The sequence below is a fragment of the Dipodomys merriami genome, unplaced genomic scaffold (assembly GCF_024711535.1).
Source record: "Dipodomys merriami isolate MVZ:Mamm:240054 unplaced genomic scaffold, mDipMer1.0.p SCAF_21, whole genome shotgun sequence".
Classification (NCBI taxonomy): Eukaryota; Metazoa; Chordata; class Mammalia; order Rodentia; family Heteromyidae; genus Dipodomys; species Dipodomys merriami.
Window position 1 is genome coordinate 12,659,607 of NW_027203493.1, and position 22,205 is coordinate 12,681,811.

The 22,205-nt window shown below is 37.3% G+C and overlaps 1 protein-coding gene across 11 annotated transcripts in view; it reads left to right on the forward strand.

Annotated features, from left to right (window-relative positions):
• Positions 1 to 22,205, forward strand: part of Lrrc4c (leucine rich repeat containing 4C) — a 1,099,028-nt gene that overhangs the window by 1,050,471 nt on the left and 26,352 nt on the right. The window contains exon 1 of one of the 11 annotated variants that reach the window (XM_070032560.1): positions 16,189 to 16,207. The exons of the other annotated variants lie outside the window; for them this stretch is intronic. The gene's annotated coding sequence lies outside the window, so the exon portion shown is untranslated. Of the gene's footprint in view, positions 1 to 16,188; positions 16,208 to 22,205 lie in introns of those variants that run through there. 11 annotated transcript variants of the gene reach the window in all.

The window sequence follows — 22,205 nt, forward strand, 5'->3', positions numbered from 1 at the left end:
TTTAATCAGCCCTAAGCAAAGGCCTTTGGGTATATCCTGGGATGACGTTCAGGTCCATTCCTTCTACTTAGTGTGATCAACTACACAGTTGTGAAGTAGGTCACATCTTGAACAGCAAGAGGTATAGACACAAACTCATGCAAATCACACACACACACACACACACACACACACACACACACATACACACACACACACACACACACACACACACACCCTTAGTCAGCTCAAATGTGTCTAATGTATATATGTCCCTACCCAGAGCACCTTTTCTTGCCAAATAAACCTCACCTAACAAAATAGGCAGTCTTTTACCATTCATCAATCACTATAAACCACTTCTGATTCTATATCTTGGTTATTGTGAATACTGCTTCCAGGAACATATTCCTCTGATATACTGATGCAGTTGCCTTGAGTGATATATGCCCAGTAGGGGAACAGTTAAATCACATGGTAGTTCTATTTTCAGGTCTTAAGAAGTCACCCAGAATGTTTTCCATAATGACTCTCCTAGCTGATTTTCCCTCCCAAAGATTATATGAAATGTAAGTTCTCCTTTCTCTCTGGTTCATGGAATAGCATTCTACCATAAAGAGTAAATAAAATTCTTTCATTTTCACCAACTAAGGTAGAACAAGTGGACTGCTCAGAATTTAAGACTTCCAGTAATCATCTATTAAGTAATAAAAGAAAGGTGTAGATATCCAAATGCTGCCTAGACTCACTTTTATGTAGAATCTATATTTCCGAGAAGCAGAGAACTGAATAGTGATTACTAGAATCTGGAAAGTGTAGAAGAGATCGAGGGAGGCTGAATTACGAGAGCTAACACTGTCAGGTAGGAGGAATGCATTCTCATGTTCTGTATAGCCAAGTGGGGTAACCACTTAATTTAGTGTGTGTTTATTTTAGGGTTCCCAACACCCAGAAATTATATGTTTAAGGAGATGAAAATGCTAATTTTGATATTCAATGGAATAGATGTAAAAATGGAACTAGGAAACTTCAGGAGATGGGTAGGGTTGGGAGTGATAGGGGAAGAATGATGACACATGCATTGTACTCACAGACTGACATGTTCAATTGTCAACGTACAACTGAAACCCTCTGCACAACTACATACACATCAGTTTTAAAAATGCCAAGGCTCATGACTCTGGCTTGATCTTCACATCTTGTATTACACGTCTTGGATGCTTACACTGTGCCTCACATCTATGCAGGATGAACACAATTAATGTAGTATTTGAACAAACCAACACATCTTGTCTCTCTGGGCAGCCCTTCTTTAGAGCTTGGTTTTGCCAAGAGCCTTAGATGACCTCTGACTCAAAGGAAAACATGTATCTTCTCCAGTCACATTATTCTTCAGTTATCCAATTTCCAATCTCACCTCCTTAAAAGAGTAGATTAAAGGAGAGGAGGAGTTACACGGATCAACTTCACCTCAAATGCTGCCCTTTACTATTCAGGACTAATCTGGATTCTCAGTATTCCTCATTCCTCTTTCCTTAAACCTTTGATCCTCCCATATTGCCTCCCTCTCCCTCTCTCCAAACTGTTTCTGTGATACAGAGACTCTAATGATTTCACTGGGTTGTCCTAATGTGGGAAATTGAGAACTACCTAGGACCCTGCCTTTTGCTGTGGACATTAAAAAATAAATTCTTCCTGAGGGCCTCTTATAGTGACTCATTTTTCACATTGATATAGTTAATGAAACGTAAAATCACATGTTTACAAACATCTAAGCAGGGATTAATTAAATCAAGGGGTATAAATAGAGCTATTAATTATTATCTTCATCCCATTATTCTGGGAATATGCAAATAAGCAATATTTTCCATTCCATGTCTTTTCTGGTACAGTGACACCACTTGCTACATCTGCCTAGAATGTTCTCTAGAAAAAAATAATCATAATTGAAACAGAGATATCTACTTACAATAAAGTTTAGTTTGGAAGATCCCAATTCTCCCTACTGTGGTGCCAGTTTTCAGAATTGTAGGCCATGTACTGTGTGTAAAGCCATAGGTGTTCTGGTAATGGTCCAGGAGTGACCGATGGTTGGTATTACTGGTAAATAAACAATGGAAAGACAACCTTCCCTTGTAACCTGGGGTTTCCCTACTGAAATGCTTCTGCATTTAATTGATATAGAATCAAGCTTGGCCTCACAGAGAGGCATTAGTCATATGGGCACAGGCTGTATGACCTTTTATCATAAGCCTCATATAGCCACTCTGTTGATCCTGTTTTGATTGTGATCCTTGAAAAGTACATATCTTGAATTTCAAATGATTTGTGTTTGTTTAAAAATATCTGATGTATTAATGCAATTTAATATTCTTCTGCCGTTTTCTCTCATTTTAACTGATGCAAGGCATGATCCATAGATTGAATTCATGAGGAGCTATTGGTCTTTACAGGTGGGAGAATGAGTTCTTGTAGAGCTGCAGAGCTAAATTTGTTCTAAATCATGTTTATATGCATTATCCTGTGTGTTTGTGGCAACTACCTGACACTATGTTTTTAAAATATGTTAATATCTGAAGAAGAAAAGTACAAATACCAAAGCATGCAAGTCCATGAGATTTTTTGCAAATTAAACCCGCAGGAAATCAGCATTAGCAATAAATGTCTGATTTTTATTCTAAGATTTTTAATATTTCCATGGAAATGGCAGTTTTATTCCATCTTGGTAACATGAGTGAAGTTTAACTACCAGACTGATGTCAGTCTTAAATTTCTCAGACAGGCTTCTGTCCATGTAATTTAGAAAAATACATGGGTTTCATGGGTCTTCTTCCTACTAAAGGTCACTTTCTATTAGGCTTCTGCTAAAGTAGTAAACAAATATATTTTGACTGAAAGCTGAAATGCATACCCTGCAATGACAGAAATTACCTTCTTTTGATGGTTAGTTTTTGATGCTATATTAAAAATATTACAATAAATGTTTTAGACATAGCTATGTTTTCTTCTTATAATCTTAAAAGGCCACAAAGAATGCCCTGGCTTTTTAAGTTAAGGTCAGATTCTTTACTAATCTTAAGAAATTATTACTAGAATTAAGTTCATTATGGTTTAGGATTGAAATGCTAGCTGTCTTGATGGCTCTCTCTGAGGCCATATATTCAGCTCCTAGGGACCACTTATAGCTATTAATTATTATCTTCATCCCATTACTCTGGGAATATGCAAATAAGCAACATTTTCCACTCCATGTCTTTTCTGGTGCACAGTGATACCACTTGCTACATATGCCTAGAATGGTCTCCAGAGGGGAAAAAAACATTATAGTTGAAATAGATATCTACTTGCAATAAAGTCTAGTTTGGAAGATCCCAATTCTCCCTACTATGGTGCCAGTTTTCAGAGTTGTAGGCCTTGCCATATGACCCCCTCAAAACTACAAAGCTAGCAAGAGAATCTCTTGCTACAGCATGCTAGGACAGAATTTAGGTAAACTGGCATATTGTTTAACTTATACATACAAATATATTGAGTTTCAGAATATCTACATACCATATGTAGATAATCTGAAATACACACAAACATATATACATATATATAATCATTATATTTTGCAGGTCCTGGGGCTTGAACTCTGGGTCTAGGTGCTGTCCTCGCGCTTCTTTTGTTCAAGGCTAGCACTCTACCACTTCAGCCATGGCACCACTTCTAGCGTTTATGAGTAGTTTTTATTAGAGATAAGAGTCTCACAGACTTTACTGCTTTCCCTGGCTTTGATCCACGATGCTCAGATCTCAGCCTCCTGAGTAGCTAGGATTATAGGTGCAAGCCACCAGTGCAGCTTTTTTAAAAATTATTTTATTTTATTTTTTGTCAATTGTGGGGCTTGAACTCAGGGCCTGGACACTGTCCCCGAGTGTTTTCTTTTTTCTTTTTTTTTTTTTAACTATATGTATTTTTTATTGTGAAAATACCGTACAGAGGGCTTACAATTACATGGGCAAATTAATGAGTACATTTGTTATCAAGCATTGTTGCCTCCTCCTTTGTTTCCCCTTCCCATCCCTTACCAACTCCCCCTGCCCCTCCCCCCACCTTTCCCCCCACCCAGCCAAAGTTGTAAACTTCATTTTTCGACATAACGTCTTGTACATCTCATTATTGCAATGGGTCCACCTGTATCCCTATTTAAACAATTTTTTTCCCTTCCCCTCCACAAAGTATACCAACATCAAATACAGTGAAAACAGGGGTGGGCATTTACCCAAATGATCACAAACAAGACCATACTAAAGCTACCAGCACAACTATGTTTATTGCAGCATTATTTAACAACTATGTTTATTACAGCATTATTTGTCATAACTAAGATATGGAACCAACCCAGATGCCTCTCAGTAGATGAATGGATCAAGAAAATGTGGTATATATGCACAATGGAATTCTATCCATCAGAAAGAATGACATTGCCCCATTTGTTAGGACATGCAAAGACTTGGAAAAAATTATATTAAGTGAAGTAAGCCAGGCCCAAAAACACTGGTCCCATGGTTTCCCTTATTTGCAATAACTAGTGTATGTCTGAGACAAGCTGAAAGGCTCAGATAAGTTGATGTGAGGTGAAATGAACCCCAAGATAAGTATTCAAATGTTTTTTTCTTTCTTGAGATTGAGTGTTTTCATTCAAGCCTAGCACTCTACCACTTTGAGCCATATGCATATTATTTTGAAATTTATATGCATACATATTCTTTTAAAATTATTTTAAATTTATGCATCCTATCATAAAACAGACCGGAGTCTGCTGTAACTAATGTACAATACTTAATTCCTTGTCCCCAGATATCATTAAAACATAAATATTTTGCATTCTAGCAATTCTATTTTTTAATGAAGGAGCTTATATTACTTTATTTTCACTTTGCTATGAATCAGGAGAGTCCAGAGGTTCAGAGTTTCCAGTAGCCTCTTTTGCATTCTTTTACAGTGAAACACACTTCGTTCTAAACCCTCTGAGAAGCAGCTAGTCTTTACTAAGTTCAAACATTAACACAATGCAAAATGATCCTTCTCTCTAGGTTGCATTATAAAATTTGGTTGAAAATTCATCTGAAACTTTTAATGGACTTGAAAGTTCTTACACATGGCTTAGTAGATGGAGAATGGATGCACTGTGCTTTCTGGGGATAGTGCCAGGAGTGGCTTAAGGGGCCTACTATGGGGACTTTTCTTGCTTGGCTCCCTGACAAATGACATGGCTGCTAAATCAAGACTAGGTGCAATATGGTTGCTGCCCTTTAACAAAACGATAATAGAAGACAAAAGGCAAAAAGGATAGGTAGTGGATGTGACTGGAGGGATAATGAACCTTGTAGATGAGCTTGGATGGCAAATGAGAAACCTTTCATCCAGATAGGCTAAGTGGAAGTCAGGGGTCCATACCATTCCATAAGAATTATTGCAGTAATAATTGTCCCAGATTTCTTTTTCTGATAAGCGCTTAGAAGTACAGATTAAAGTGGCTTCTTTTTGCTTAAATACGAAATTGAATTTGGGCATTTACCAACTATGCTTGCTTATGCTATTTCAAAAGTGTTATTATTAGTAGTAGTAGTAATTTTATTATTTTTTTATACTGGTCCTGGAGCTTGAACTCAGGACTTGAGCTCTGTCCCTGAGTTTGTTTATGTTCAAGGCTAGCATTCTACCACTTGAGCCACAGTGCCACTTCTGGCATTTTTGAGTAGTTTATTGTAGATAAGATTCTCACAGACTTTCCTGCCTGGGCTTTGAACTTGGATCCTCAGATCTCAGCCTCCTGAGCAGCTAGGATTGCATGCGTAGCCACCCCCACTCAGCTGAGTTATTTCTTTTAATCCAATCACCATTCTTTTTTTTTTTTTTAATTCTTTATTGTAGTTTTAGATGTGATATACAGCTTAGTTACATTTCTGTATGTCAGCTTAGTTACATTTCTATATGTCAGGTAATAAGAACATTTCTTTTCATACAGTGTCATCTGTTCCCTCATTCTCTCCCATTCCCTCCCTCCCATCCCTACACACCAGTTGCATAGTTCACTTTCATCAATGTCAAGTGTGCTCCTTTGATGCACTTTTTACCCTTTTACCTTAGATTCTGTGCTTTCCCCCCACCCTTCCTCAGATGTGAATGTGAGTCACTGTATATAAGATAAGAATACAGTCATTAGAAAAAGAAAAACACACACACACACACTAAGAAAAAAGTCACTTGTTTCCATATCTTTGGACTTTGTTTCAGTATTATATTATTTTACATGTATATGATGAGGCACTTGGGTATTGCATATTCGTGACTCTCTCCTAAGATTATCCTCATTTGGCCTCACTGTATGTGAGTATCTAGAATTCTGTGTAATTTGTCATATCCCAATGCAATTTTTTTTGCGGGGGGTTGGTCATGGGACCTGAACCCTGGGTCTGGGCGCTGTCCCTCAGCTCTTCAGCTCAAGGCTAGTGCTGTACCACTTGAGCCATAGCCCCACTTCTGGCTTTTTCTGCTTATGTGGTGGTGAGGAATCAAACCCAGGGCCTCATGCATTCAAGGCAAGCACTCTAACCACTAAGCCACCTTCCCAGCCTGGCGGGGGGGGGGGGGGGGGAAAGGAGGGGAGGAGCAGTGCATTTTAGATCTAACTTCCACATATCAGGAAGAATATGTGCCTTTGGTCTCTCTGATCTTGGCTTACCTCACTTAACATGATTTGTCAATTTCTATTCTTTATCATCAAAGTGATCACAAATGGTATGCTCACATGCCATAAGGGATTTTGTTGTAGCAATTGGTCCTAATAAAAAACAATAATAAAAGAATGTAAGCCAAGGAACCTCAAGCTTATATGTTAAATTATTAAAATTATGAAATCCTCTACCCAAAGGAACTGAAGAGGGCAAATTCCTTGTGGATTTTGTCAAATATCTTACCCCTTGGAGGGCTAGGGGAGTGCTATACAAGCAAGAAAATAATGACAGGACCATCTGCTTAATGGCCAGAAGTCTCAGCTTTCAAGTGAGGTCAGAGATAATCAAATAGCTTCTTGCTTTCTCTTTCTCTTTACTAGGGACCCAAGGAAGTGATTTCTTAATCTGTCTGTCTAATCTATATTTCTCTCTCTAATTCTGTATAAAATATTATTAGAGTCCCTTTAGCTTTAACCTTTCCACCAAAGGAAAAATGTCAAAGTTCAGAAACAAGGTGATAAAGAGTTTACAGCTGTGATTCTTGGGAACCAATGAATGTCAAGCTAAGTCCTGGAGAGGAGGAACATGGCTGGGACAGAAATGATCCCTGACATAATATGATGAATAGATTTTTTTTATTTACTTATTTTTAGTTTTCCAGACAATGATGATAATGAGTAAGAGGCTGAAACTGTGAATCCAATTCCTTTCCTATCCTCAACTTATTCTTGAAAGTCTCAGATGCTGAGTTCTTGACCACACCAGTTTTCATGGTCTCAGGGGAAAAAAAAATAAAAACTTTAGGAGAACAATGCCATCATTTTCTGCTTCTCTGTTCCATTTCTCTTCTTTGTCATCAAAAACTGTTTCTAGGAATATAATGCAATAAAGAAGAAAGGAAGAAAACATTGTGGTATCTCCATTGTTTCTGTCTTCCCCTGAAGCTTTGGGCTCAAGCTAGAATTTGTAACAATATTTTCAATTCAGTTGATATTGGGAAATATGAGTTGGAACTCAAGACCTAATTTTTAGGTTCATGTTTGTCTATATAACTTACTTAATAATGATTTTCTTTTTACTAGTTAGTAACGCTTCTAAATTATATATATTTTTTTAGTCTACCAGCTTTTATAGGACCCCCTGGAGAACCATTTCTATTGGAAACACTAAATTGAAAGACACAAACAAAATGGCTGTTTTCTTCAAATTCTTAAACAGACCAGCTGACTATTCTTTATTACATGAGAATAAAAATCAAACTTCAAACCCTCCTACAAAACAAAGAACAAGAGAAAGATACAAAGCACCTACAACAACCAAACAAAAATACTGGAATAATAACGAGGTCTGTCTATGTGAAAAATCATGTCATAATTCTTTGTGGTTAAATATGTTATGAAAAGCAGAAGAGCTCAGAAAAACTCACTGGGGCTACATAGAATAATCTATTGAAGTGAGAAATTACCTAATATGACTTGCTTATTACCATTAATATTTTAATATTTTCACTTGTTTTAAACTCTGTTATATTATATATACTACTTGCCATGACTTGAATGTGTAGTATGTATTCCCCAAAATTCAAGACTCAGTATAATAGCATTAATGGGAAGAGCTTTGATGAGGGGTTAAGCCACAAAGGCAGAGTATATTTAAGTGTAGCTAGCCAGTTAATAGGCCAGAGTGGATTGGTTGGGCCTTTGTATTTTTCCCCTTCACTCTTTTTCTATATGAGGATTTAGCAACAAAGTACCAACTTGGAGACAGAGACAAGGCCATAACCAAACAAGCTGGTGTCATGATCTTGGGCTTTCCAGGGTCCAGAACTGTGTGAAACAAATTATCTTGGTTCTGTCTGGTAATTATTTATTAAGGCAGCACAAAATGACAAAGATGTACCATGTCTTCTCAGCTTCACAAGCACACAACCTTAGCCATCCTGTCTTACTGTTTGAGATTCTTTGGACTGTTCAGCACAGAATTTGTACTCTTTTCAAAAATATATGGCAGAATTTACTATCCTATTCTCCAGTTAGGGTTTGATTTACCTGCCAAGGTCCTCATGAACAGTCATTGAAAGGAAAAGCCCAGAGAGGGGCAGGGGAAGAGAGCGAGAGAGAGAGAGAGAGAGAGAGAGAGAGAGAGAGAGAGAGAGAGAGAGAGAGAGAGAGAGAGAGAGAGAGAGAGACTTCCTTGAGGGAAAAGAGAGTAAATCCTCAAGGGAAAATTCTTACCTGGAATTTAACTTTCTGGATTCCACGATTTTTTAAACTCAGTACAACTGTTGCAATTATTACATTGTGCTACTATTCTCTAGTATATAGTGAACCTACAGCAACTGTTCTTTTGTATCCTTCTTTATTTTTTTAAGGGGGCCTAATTTTAGTTCTGTACTTAGATGCACACTTTCTGGAAATACTATGAGATCATAAAGCCAGTAATTAAATATCCAGATTATATATATCTTAAACTTGTAACCTATTTTCAGATTAAAATTTCTGCCTCCCTTAACACAACCCTGATTGCTTGTATGAAACTTGAAGTCAAAGACTAATAATTATACTTGGAAACAATTAATTAAATAGCACTCTAAACATTCACACACTGAGAGCAAAGGAGGATATTCTTAGGAGAGGATCACAAGGGCTCAATAGCTATGTGCATATGATCATATAAAATTATGCTTATCAAAATGAACTACAAGAAATGAAAACAAGAGGTTTTTTCATACTACTGTTTGCATATCTTCCCTCTTCCCCTTTGGTTTATTCCTTTTTGTCACTGTTTTCTATTTATGTACCCTTTGGTATGTAAGTTTATCTGAATTGGGTAGGGGAAGGGGAAGCACAGAAATAGTGGAACAAAGCATGAACCAATTCAGCAGTGATACTCACTAGACATTATGTTAGGCATGAACTACACAACCTAGAGGGGAGGGAGTTGGGAGGAGAAAACATGGGGGAAAATGAGGGAAGGGTGACACTGTTTAAAAAGAAATATACTCATTACCTAACTTATGTAACTGGAACTTCTCTGGACATCATCTTTACAATAAGTTGTTTTTTTTTTTAAGAGAGTTCTACTACTGAACTACAAGAACACAGGATGATCCATTGCAACAGTGATACTCACAAGACATTATGTTGGAAATGAACTTTACAACTTCTGGGAGTGGGGAGAAATGGGGGACAGAAGGGGAAGGGAAGGGATAGTAGGAGAAAAACAAAGGAGGGGGCAACAATGTTCAACAAGAAATGTAACTGTAACCTCTCTGCACAGCACCTTTACAATAAAATTTAAAAAATTTAAATGATAAAATAAAAGAGAGAGATTAGGGACAGGCTGGATTCTTCTTCATAGAAATACTTAGTATCCCATTACTCCTCCTCCCATGTCTATCTGCTCTTGATTCTGATTCCCAGGAATGGATTTTGGCTAGGGGTCGTCATTAATAGATGCACAGAACAAGTTTTTCTTTTTTGAGTTGAGATCATTGCCATTATCTTGGAGTTTAGTAGACACTTGAAACTGACATTCAAGTAGTAGCTTTCCTGTGTTCCCTGCTGACCATCTCTGCCTTCTCACTCCTCACTAAACTTGCCTTGATGAGAGCAATGGCCTTTTCCCCAGCACATCAACTATTCCTTCCTCCATCCTACACATCCCAAACTCTCTTTATGTTCCCTGTGGTAAACTGTTTACTCTTACTGTCAGCTCTTCTGTACAGGATCCAAAAAGCATTCCAGGTTTTCTTGTTCACTCTCTTGAATGTGTGATCAACATTTGGCATCTTGCTTTTGAGATTGTTCAGATTAAATTTAAAAGACCATGCTCCTGTTTTTACTCTACTCTTTCATCTCAACCCTGTCTTCAATCTTGAGATGAAGAACAGGATGAAGAACTCCATGAGTTGGAGATGGTAAATCATAACCCACTAACAGTTCACACAAATATATATATATATATATATATATATATATATATATTTAACATATATTATATATTCATATATATTTAATCTATATTTACATTTTATAATATAATCTATATAATCTATCTATAATTTGATATATATATATATATATGTATAATCTAATGCTTTTCTTGATATCTCTTTTGAGTAGGTCCAGAATCAGGGAGGATATAACATCACTTGTTTTTGGAGTGGCACTCATAGTATAACTCTGTCCAAAGAAATTCTTAAAATTCTTTTCCAGTCTTATTTTTGCCATTGTTGTAAGTAAAAGATTATGAGGAATCACTTATGGTGGTCTTTATTGTTATTTTCCACCCTTTTTGGAATGTGCCATTAGCTATGAGCTTAAAATTTTCATATTAACATTCTATTATTCATATAATACCATTTGAGGTGAAGTTCTGGTATTAATCTCTGATTATGTACTGAGTTGTATTTTATTTTTACTTCAATTTTAGTTTGTTATATGATTAGCATACATGTATAACATGAAGGGCTTTATGCATACAGTATTTTTTGCACAAGTTCATTCCCTTTGTTATATTCCCATATTTCCTCTTCTCCTTTTCAAAGTGTTTGGTAGGTTTCCTTATTCTGTATATGTATTTATTACTATAATCCTCTTTATTTCTCAGTATACTTTCTTTATGCTACTTCTTCTTATAAATTTTCCCTAGAGAATCCCTCTTTCTATTCATGACCTATTCATTATTATTATTACTCTTATTGTTACATTTGGTATTATCTTCATTCATCATTTTTAAGTCTAGGATCCACAAATTAGCAAACATATATGATATTTTCCTTTAAAAAAATCTTTAAATAGTTGTTCACAGGGGTATTTACCTTTCTTGAGTTTGGCTGATCTCAATATGTTGATCTTCAGTTCTATCCATTTATAAACACATGAAAAGTTTGTTGAGCTAGGTGCAGGAGGCTCACGCCTGTAATGCTAGCTACTCAGTAGGCTGTGATCTGAGAATTATGGTTCAAAGCCAGCCCGGGCAGAAAAGTCCAGGAGAATCTGATCTCTAATAAACCACTAGAAAACTGGAAGTAGCTCTGTGGCTCAAGAGGTAGAATGTTCGCCTGGAGCTGAAGAGTGCAGGAACAGCGCCCAGGCCCAGAGTTCAAGCCCCATGACCAACAAAAAAAGAGAAAAGTTTGTTGTTGTTTTTTGTTTTCTTTGTTTACCATAGGTTTAAATAATTTACATGCTAAACACTATTCTAACTTCAAGGGAGCAAGATATCGAATAAGCTACATAATATCTATTCACTTTTGAAAGTCCCATTCTACTGAAGGTAGGATAAGATTAACAGGATAAACAGACAAACAAAGGCATATAGTTCATAAGTTATCCATAAGTGTTATTAGAAAGCAATGAGAATATGTAATGGAAGTTTATTGTGAAACTTTATCATTCAGATGAAATTGGTGTTTGTGGTTCATCATGTTTTGAGGGGTAGTGAGAATTTCTAACTTCTTCTAGGTGATCTTGATATTTATCTGATCCAATAAGGTTTCTTCATCCTCACCTTCAGTGAGTGCCAAACAGCTGGCCTGCACGGGACATTTGTGACCTCATATCAAGGCTCTTATTACATTTGTAGACTATTTTTAGTTTCTACTAATGAGATCGCTCAAGAGTTCGCTTTGAGTATCACATCTTAATCACTTGATTTCTGCAGACGTTTCCTTTTTCCAAATAAACTCTTCAAAGTGCCTGCTGCTTTGTGCTCATTAACCTGGGAATGGCTTTTCTTACTTCAATCTGAACATTCTCTCTAACATACCATACTTCTATCCCCATCTAGTTTCTCTAAGTAAAGACAAAAGCAGGTGGATATTTGATTCTTTCTACTGTGATGAAAACAGCCAGTGATAAGAGATTTTATTTTTCCTTTAAGTCCAAGTATGAACTTCCTTCTATCTTCAGTTACCTATTTTAGAACTTTCAGTTCTGTTTCAGAATTCAAAACTAATAAGGATTTGAAATAATTTCTTCAAATGATGTAGCTATGAAATTTGGTATTGTTTTGATAAGACAAATCTCTTTCTTTGTTTAGAAGAGAACCCCAATGTAGAAAGCAGTACTGTAGAAGTCTGAATACAAAGAACATGCAGACCTCTGGGATAATAATTGTGAAGTGTGGGCGTGGAACTTGGCTAACTCTATTCCAAGAGTGAAATCAGTTATTCGGACCAGTTTAAAATTCAGAAATCCAGGTCCAGCACCTGGGTTCTGGTTTGAATGTCCAAAAAAACTTCATTGGAATGGGAAAGAACTGGAAGAAGTTTGTTCTAAAAACGATTGGGCAAGGAGTAGGGGAAACTCTTGATCTGAAGTTAGAAAAGGTACAACTAGCCACAGGAATTAGGATCAGAGCCAGACCAAAGATCTAAATATAGGTGATGTTTTGGCACACATATTTTTTGCAGGCAAATGGAACATTTCAATGGAGAGTTCAGAAAAAGATGATATCTAAATAACTTCATTCGTAGGTGGTAGATGACATTTTTGGGGTATTTCTTGCAACCAACATCTATCTATCTATCTATCTATCTATCTATCTATCTATCTATCTATCTATCTATCTATCTATCTATCTATCTATCTGTCTGTCTGTCTATCTATCTATCTATCTATCTATTCATCAATGGATCTGTCCATTTAGATTAGATCACTTAGATCAATCCCTTAAACAAATCTTGACTGTACTTCCAAAACAAATTCCTAAATTTCTGCTTCTCTTCATTTTTGTTGTCAGTACAAATAAATCCATCTCTCGCATGCATTGCTGATCTGCTGTTATACTTTCAATCATTTCTCACACCTGGCTACAGTGAAAGTGTAAATGTGTCAGACTATATCATATACCAATATAAAGTTTCCCAAGAGCTTCCTATTGCACACAGAATTCAAAGAAATAGTGGTTCCTCCCCTTCCCCCAACCACACACACTGTCTATGTGAATTCAAAGATTTCATGTGGAATCATTTTCGTGGTCAATGGTATTACAGATATCTATAGGTGCTGTGACACAGAACAGTCACATCATACAGCGGTGAAGATTTGCAGATGCATCATTCCTGGTGATGTCATTATGCAGCTTTTTGCACCTTGTCAACAGTACCAGCAGTTGAAGAATCTTGGTGACATTAGTCTACCGAAACACAGAAATTAAGGCAATGCATTTTAACTGAGATGAATAAATATCAACGCAGAACAAAATTAATCAGGAAGACTGTGTGGGAGGCTTCTAAAAACTCTTTTGTTAGAACAAACACCTTAGTGAATTTTCCACAGGTTGGGGAGTGTGATAGTGTAACATTTGGGGGAATTTTGGGATTCTGCTATGACATTCGCTTAATAATGATAACAGCCAGATACATGGAAATCTGAGGTCTGCAGCCTTTTCAGAGCTTCTAGAGATACAGGAGCTGTTGAAGTCTCCTCTTACAGGGACTAGAGAACTGGTCTTATAGAAGTAGTTTTTGAACTTTTCATCTCCTCTGAATTTCCCTAGGTTCTCTGTTGTTATTGTGAGATATATTGAAAAGAAAGCACAACCAGGTCAGGGAAAAGACCTCAGAGTATAGGTACCAGTGGCCATAAGTGTGGAATAATTATTTATAATTCATGATGGCATACTTTGGGCCATTTATCTTCACTTCCGAAGAGCAATCGGGGAAGTTACCCATGACTGCTGGTCCTGATTCTTCCTTCAGGACTGCACACATGAAGATGAATGCTGCCTTGTAAAAGATCATAGCTATTGTGTGTCCTTTCAGCCTGGGGATTCAGATCCATTAGAACAGAGGTTGACCTGGCACTATGATTTAGAAATCAAGAACACTTTGTACGTACCATATGCTACCTTCACACAACTTGTCAAAGTAGCACACCATCAGCCACCATAGAGATGGCTGTGAAGCATTTATCACTTCATCAGTGTCTATAAATACTTGTTTATTTAAATTTTTTATTAATTTTTTTCTGTGCCCAGAAATTTTACTTAATTTGTCCAGGGTGCAGTGTGGACAATACTTCATTTTTAGTTTATTTATGTACAAATAAATAACAAGTACAGAGCAGTCATTCACCTGTTAATAAGATGTACTCCTTGTCATACACAATTACAGAATAATGAAGAGAATAGCATGGAAAATGTAATAGGCAAATGGTTAATTCTTTTTCTGAGCAAGCCATTTCTCAATTTTTGTAAATGAAATAAGTATTTGAATTGTTGGGAAGAATAGTACAGATGTCTTTGCTCTCTATGATGTACACATGGCTGTACTAATGGACTTTTTTTGTTTTTTTGTTTTTGTTTTTGGTCCTGGGGCTTGAACTCTGGACCTGGGTACTGTCTCTGTGCTCTTCAGTTCAAGACAAGTTCTCTACCACTTGAGCTACAGCACTACTTCCGGTTTTCTGGTGGTTCACTGGAGATAGGAATCTGATGGAGTTTCCTCCTGGGGCTGGCTTTGAACTGTGATCCTCAGATCTCAGCCTCCTGAGTACGTAGGATTACAGGCATGAGCCAACTGCACCCAGCCACCACTGGGCTTTTTAAGCTGTAGTAGAGCAAATGGATACTCTCTGTACTCTGAGCTTGTGGATCTTGCTATAGGTAATCAGTTGATAAATCTTTTACTAACTCAGACTTATTTACCAATTCTGCATTTACTTTATAGTTACTGTGCTGCAGATTGATATGTAAAACAGTGACAAAGGAGAAAAAAAAGACAACAAAACAAAACAAAAATAAAAAGCAAAATAAAACCCCCTTGTTTCCATTTCTTAGAGATTATTTTAATAAAAATAAATGCACATAGCACATAAAGGTTTATATAACTACAAGTAAACTAAAAATTATAAACTTGGTTGATAACTTGGACATTTATTATGTGATTCTATCTTATTACTTTTTATTTTATTTATTTATTTTTTTAGGGGTCCAGTCGTGGGGCCTGAACTCTGGGCCTGGGCGCTGTCCCTCAGCTCTTCAGCTCAAGGCTAGCGCTCTACCACTTGAGCCACAGCGCCACTTCCAGCTTTTTTTCTTTTTGCTTATGTGGTGCTGAGGAATCTAACCCAGGGCCTCATGCATGCAAGGCAAGCACTCTACCACTGAGCCACCTTCCCAGCCCCTTATTACTTTTTAATGCCAAAGAGTTGTCAACAATTTTTTGATCTACAAACTGATAATTTTATGAGGTTCTCTCTAATCAATGTTGTGAGTTGAGCTAACTGCGTAGTTCAAATTCATCATAAATCAAATTCAGGATGCATTTTCAGTAGTGTTTTTCCCCCTATGATAAGCTTAGTTCACCTAATATGCTATCTCATATATTATGAAAATAAAGCACCATTGACCACACACTACATGGCTGCCATGGGTTGTTCATGCAATACAATGGAAGACTTGTCTGTTTCAGTGGGTATGTCATCTGCGAGGAGCCAGGACACAAGAGCAAACAAGTACAGTGTGCCTTACTAACATAATGGCTGCTGATTGCTCAGGTAATTTTTTTTCATTTTTTCCCACACTGGAGATAATAATGCTTTGTATTTAAGGAACCCAACTATTTAAGTTCTTAACAATATTTAGAATTTTGGAGATATGTATACAAAAAGACATACATGAAACACATTATAAAAAATTGCAAAGAAATAGAAAGGTAATATGTTCAAAAGTATTAGAGGGTGCAGATATGATAAAGTGTATTTTATATATATATATATAGAAACATCACACATTGTACACTTAGCATGCACTACTGAAAAATGTAGAAAAGAAAAACAATGAAAATCGCAGAAAAGCCAAAGAAAAGGTACTCTCTTCCTTCTTTTCACATGTTCATGTTAAAAATACCATTTGAAGCAGATAAAGAGTAAAGAGGTGTCTAGGATGCCTGCACAGGGAAATGAGCAGGTACACTTTAGCAAAATATTTTAAGAAAGGACTTTCAGCATTTGGCTGTGAGGTGGCACCAAAGTCATGAAGTGCATGCACCGCAAAAGAGGGTTCCTGGCAGGGAAAACATCAATTGCAAGGTCATGGTGGAATCAGTGTGTGCATGGCAAATTGGAGGGATGGTAAGAAGCCAGCAAGCCTAGTGGAGCAGTGTTAGGAGATATGCAGAACCAAAGTTTGACTGACCTCAGAGGCCACTGAAAGGACATTATTATTACTCTAATAATAAGACAGCATCCATCAAGGTACAAAAGAAAGACTCAGCCTTATTTTGATTTCACTAGAATTACCCAATCACTGGGGAAAAAAAAAGGCCAGAAGTCTAGAAGAACAGAAGCATGGAGATCAGATGATAGACCAGTTTATAAAAGAGTCCAACTACTCAAAGAAATAAATGAAGGTTTCTAGAAGTGATCAGAATCTTGATACACGGAATTTCTATTCAGATGATAGGATGTAAGGCTGAGGTAGAGGTGGTAGGATGTGAAAGTGAGAGACATGGGGTCAAGGAAAAGGAGACTCAAATGACTGACCTAAGTTATTAGGCCAGGAAGCAGTGCCTACCAATTACACAGTAGATACGTAAATGTTTTGGTGTTCAAAGTCAGTGAATGGAATTTCTATTATTAAAAGTCCTCTTCATGCTGGAAGTTGTATTGGAACCCAGACATTCACTGTGTAGACAAGTTAATTTTTGATTCCTTATGTGATGGTCTTAAGTAAGTGTTTGTATACCCTAGTCTAAAACGCTGCTAGAGATTTAGGTTTGCCAGTATCCACTTTGTAGAAGATGTGCAGAGACATTGTGGAAGGCCACACTTAAGAGTGATTTTTTATTATTATTAAAAACGCTCATTATCTGAGCTTTCAGACCCTCCAAAGTTCAGTGGCTCAAGAACTAGAGAGAACCAGAGATAAGGCTGAGCAGAGAAACCAGTGAAATAGGAAGAAAATCAAGACAATGGTTTCCCAGTGTCAAGCACAGGATATATCTCAATAAATACAGAGTACTAAGCCAGGCGCCAGTGGCTCATGTCTGTAATCCTAGCTACTCAGGAGGCTGAGATCTGTGGATTGCAGTTCAAAGCCAGCCCGGGCAGGAAAGTCCGTGAGACTCTTATTTCCAATAAACCACTGGAAAACCAGAAGTGGTGCTATGGCTCAAGCGGTAGAGCGCTCGCCTTGAGCTGAAGAGCTGAGGGACAGCACCCAAGTCCAGAGTTCAAGCCCCACGACTGACCTCCCCCCCAAAAAATACAGAGTACTATGTCAGAGGCTACCAAAATGTACTTAACATGAGAACTAAGAATTGATTACTTGACATATAATAAATGTGAAATCTCACCTCTTTCCTTTTATGTATCCCCTGTATGTACATTAATTGTTACTGTTTTGGGGTTTTTTGTTTTGTTTAGTTTTGATTTTTTTTTTTTACTGAGTTTCTATAAGTCCTGGGAACATCAAGAATAATTAATGATTCTTAAAATCATGGGATTTGGAAAAACTCTATATAAAGTCATGTTTCAGATTTTTTAAGCCAATGGAAAATAATCCACAGGTCATCTCTAAAATACCTTACAAATATAATGAGTTTTTACTTACCTAATAATTATATTTACTGCTAGCATACTACTTTTAACTTGCATTAACTGTTCCAATCAGAATTGTCACAAGTTTTACATTAGGTGATTCGGCCTGCGGATACCTCTTTGTTGGAGTAAGCCCTCACCCATGCTTTATTCCTGCTAGTTCTTCAGAGATTTTGACACCTGAGTTCATGTTCTTCCCTGTAGTCCTACCATTAATTGAATCCTTGATTATTTCAGCTTCAGTATCAGTTCCTTGATCTTGCTGAATTTTTCCTTCAGTGCGTTCCATCTGTAGTTTCTCAGTTTTCTTTCTGTGTATTCTGCACCAGTTTTATTTGTAACCTTAGAATATAAACTTCTGGAAGAATATTTTATTTCATTGTTTACTGCAAATTGATAACTATGTTTTTCTACTGCCTCTTTGCTCCAAGTTCTGGATTGGCCCTAAATCTTGTATGCATGCATGCATGTATGTATGTAATGTAATGTACCAGTCCTGGGGCTTCAACTCAGGATGATCATCAGATCTCAGCCTTTTGAGTAGCTAGGGTTACAGCATGCACCATTTGCAAGAATGATGGGATGGGATGAGTGGTAGAGAGGGATGGACAGATTATGTGTCTCTCTTGTGTTTGGGATGGAGTTTGGGGCAATAAAGTCCAAATAGAGTTTGTGTTAAATATGTCAAACTCTCATTCCATTTCAATAATTGAATGCTCCATACTTCCTGTCCAGATTCACTAATCACATTGTCTGGTTTGATCTCATGATGTGATTATGATCAGGACATAAGATTAGAAAAAAATATGACTTGCCTCAGGCCATGATTCCAATACAAAAGGATCACGTATAGATTACAGATCTTTTCACTCCAAATGCATTTTTATTGGCATTAAAATTTTCATTGTTTAAAAATGTCTAGTGGTTAAAATGGCTGCTTTGGCTTTCTGCCTAGAACAGTGGTGATTCAATAAATATTGTCACCAGTAGTGTCAGTGTTGGTAGTGGTGGTAGCCTATAAAGAAATGTGCTGAATTGTTCTAATGGATACTTTTCTTTTTTTAAGATTGGCAAACACGTTGCCCATTTACAGCATAGAGACCCCAATGGGGAGCTAGGTGGGTGATGATTCATGCTAAATTGTTCCCACAATATGCTGAATACTACAAGCAGAAGCTAATGTGAAGTGGCTCATTATATGCTGTCAAATCGTATAGCAGCAACCACTGGCTCTGCTAGCACCAGCAATTTGTGGGAAGTCCAGCCACTGCAAAAGCACTACTGAATTTCAAAACATAAGCTGCAGTCTAGTTGAAATGACATAGCCACTGAGTCATAGTTGCAAATGTTGGAGGGTATGTGTCTCTTTGCCAATTGAGAAACATCGTTCCTGTTCTTAGCTTGACTCCACAAATGACATTCCCAAGACTCCCTTCTCTTTTTGTTTCACTTCTTCCATCCATCCTATGGGTTAAAGATTTTGTAAAGATACTGGGGGCTCATGGACATACTTGCAGATGTTCTTGTGCTATGACAATACTCCATCTTCTTTCATCTTTTATTCCTCTCCAACAAACAGCCATGCCATGCACATAAACCCCACTTACCTCTAGGACAGCCTAGCATTCTTAGTAGGCAATTCTGCCTGAGAGAGCTAAGATAAGAGACAGCAGGAAGGAATACTGATGTTTGCCCTGTGAGCGTATGAACATCTGTCTCATGTAAAGTCCAGGAAAGTAGACTTCTGCTTTTACCTCTCTTCTTAATCTACTTCCTAGGAAGCTAAGCTGGTTCTTCACAAATACAGAGTGATAGAGTCAGTGCATCCTTTTCAAGAAAATCCACAGTAAAGTAAGGAAGTGACTTTTACTGACCTTTCCTTTCCTATCCCTAACGCAGTCCTGACCCAAAGTAGGTGGAATACTACATAGTGGTTTAGACAAAGAACAAATCTGTGAATGGGCCCAACAATTCCCTGGTTCTCTCTGGCCACATTAAAGGCTAAACAAACAAATTGTAAGCATCAGAGACAGAAATTGACAGCTTTGAATCTATTTTTTTCTTTCCCTCCTCAGGCCACGAGAAATGATGCCCTAAAAGTGGTTGTTTATTTTGGAAAGCAAAAGCTAATCTGAAGCTATTTTCTTTATTTTTATATTCAAATGCCTATAAAACAGAAAAGCACTGGAGACCTATTCATTGCTCACAAATGATCTATGGGGTAATAATGTGCTTGCTTTTCCAGCTGTGCTACACTTTGGTGTTGTCTTGGGTTTAATTGAAAATAGGCTGTGACCTTGGTTTTGTTCACTGAGCGTGTGGGGGCATAATTGGCATGAAGCCTCTGAAGAACTCTTTTAAATGAATGTCATTTGGCTAATTTGGGGTTCGCCTGAGGGAAATAAGTGTGAAGTCCTATTACTGTAAATATGAGAGAAGTATTTTATTCACATGCCATTCATGTGAGGTTAATGTTGTTGTTTTTTATCAGATTTTTATTTTGCAATACCTATTTGTTGAATCCTAAATGCTAGCAATATGATAATAGTATTGTCCCTAACAGTCTCATGTTTCATCATAATTAAATAAACAGCTTGTGAATTGCAGTCCCCCCAAAAAATGCCTGTGTTTCCACTCTTAACTTAAGGGGTTTCCATAGAAACTGTGTGCAGCAAGTTTAACTGACATTTATTGGACTTGAGGCTATATGCAGCACTGATAGCTCTCTGCTTTTCTCCCTGTCGCTTTGAATATGTGTCTTCTTTTCTCCATTTAACCCTCCCAAGCTTCACTCCCCTTCAGCCCATTCCTCCTCCTTCCCTTCCCTCCTCCTGTCTTTCTCTTATTAACATTGAGGAAGTAATTTGGACTCAGTTAGATTTAACAAATGCAATAATACTAAAACGGGCCCGATACTTAAGTGTAATTGTGTTATTAGCTGGGAATGCTTTTCTTCAAAACTAAGAGAATTGGGAATGAAGTTTGCCAAGGTAGCTCATGCTGGAAAGAAGGAACCTTTGACTGCCAGCTGGAAGTTTGCAATCTGTACATTACAGTCCACCTTCATCTCCAGCTGTGGCTTTTCCATGACTTCTTCAACCCAGCCTGTTTCTCCATAGTCCTATTTTCAGAAGGGTCCACAGCTGCTGTGTGCTAATCATATTCCAAGAGAACAGAGGACCTGAGTCAGGGAATACAAAGCATAATACATAGTGAATGCCTACTGTACACGTGCTGTTTGGGAGGTATTTTCTACTTAGGTTGTCTTTAATTCCAAAAGCTTCACTGCCCTGCACAGAAGGAATCTGATACTGGTGCCTTCAGTGCAGGCCCTACTTGAGTTAGTTCTAAAGTCTCTACGAGGTACTTAAATGGACTACCTTGGTTTCTCAAGAGCAAAATGAATGTGAGCACTTCTAAGCAATGAGGTTTTGTTGAGATTAGAGATGAGTACGTTATAGCAGTGGCATTTCTCTCCAGGCTGCAGGAATGGTTTCCAGAAGAGTAAATCACTTATCCAAAGCTGACATAGCTTACTGAAAACATACTTAATACAGAAGGGGGAGGATTTAGACAGATCTGGGGGCAGTTATAATTCTGTGGTTTGACAAACTGTCTGACAAACTTACAGCACATGCAATCCCTTCTCTGTAGAGCAGGGTAAAGATGGTTATTTCATGGAATTTTGTGAGGAATAAGTAAAATTCTATACATAAGTTACTTAGAATTCTATTTAAAAGGATTGCAGTACTTTTTTTTAAGATACTCTGACTCTCCCATTCCCCCAAGTCAAAAAAAGTTTAACTTAAAAAAATCTATCTAGTACCTATCATTTGAAATGAATTCACAATTCATAATTGATTTCTACTTATCATAAGACCAATGACAAAGGTAGTATCATACCCATTGAATGGTTAGAAAAAGGAGTCTGGAAACTGTTAGAGACACTGTCTCA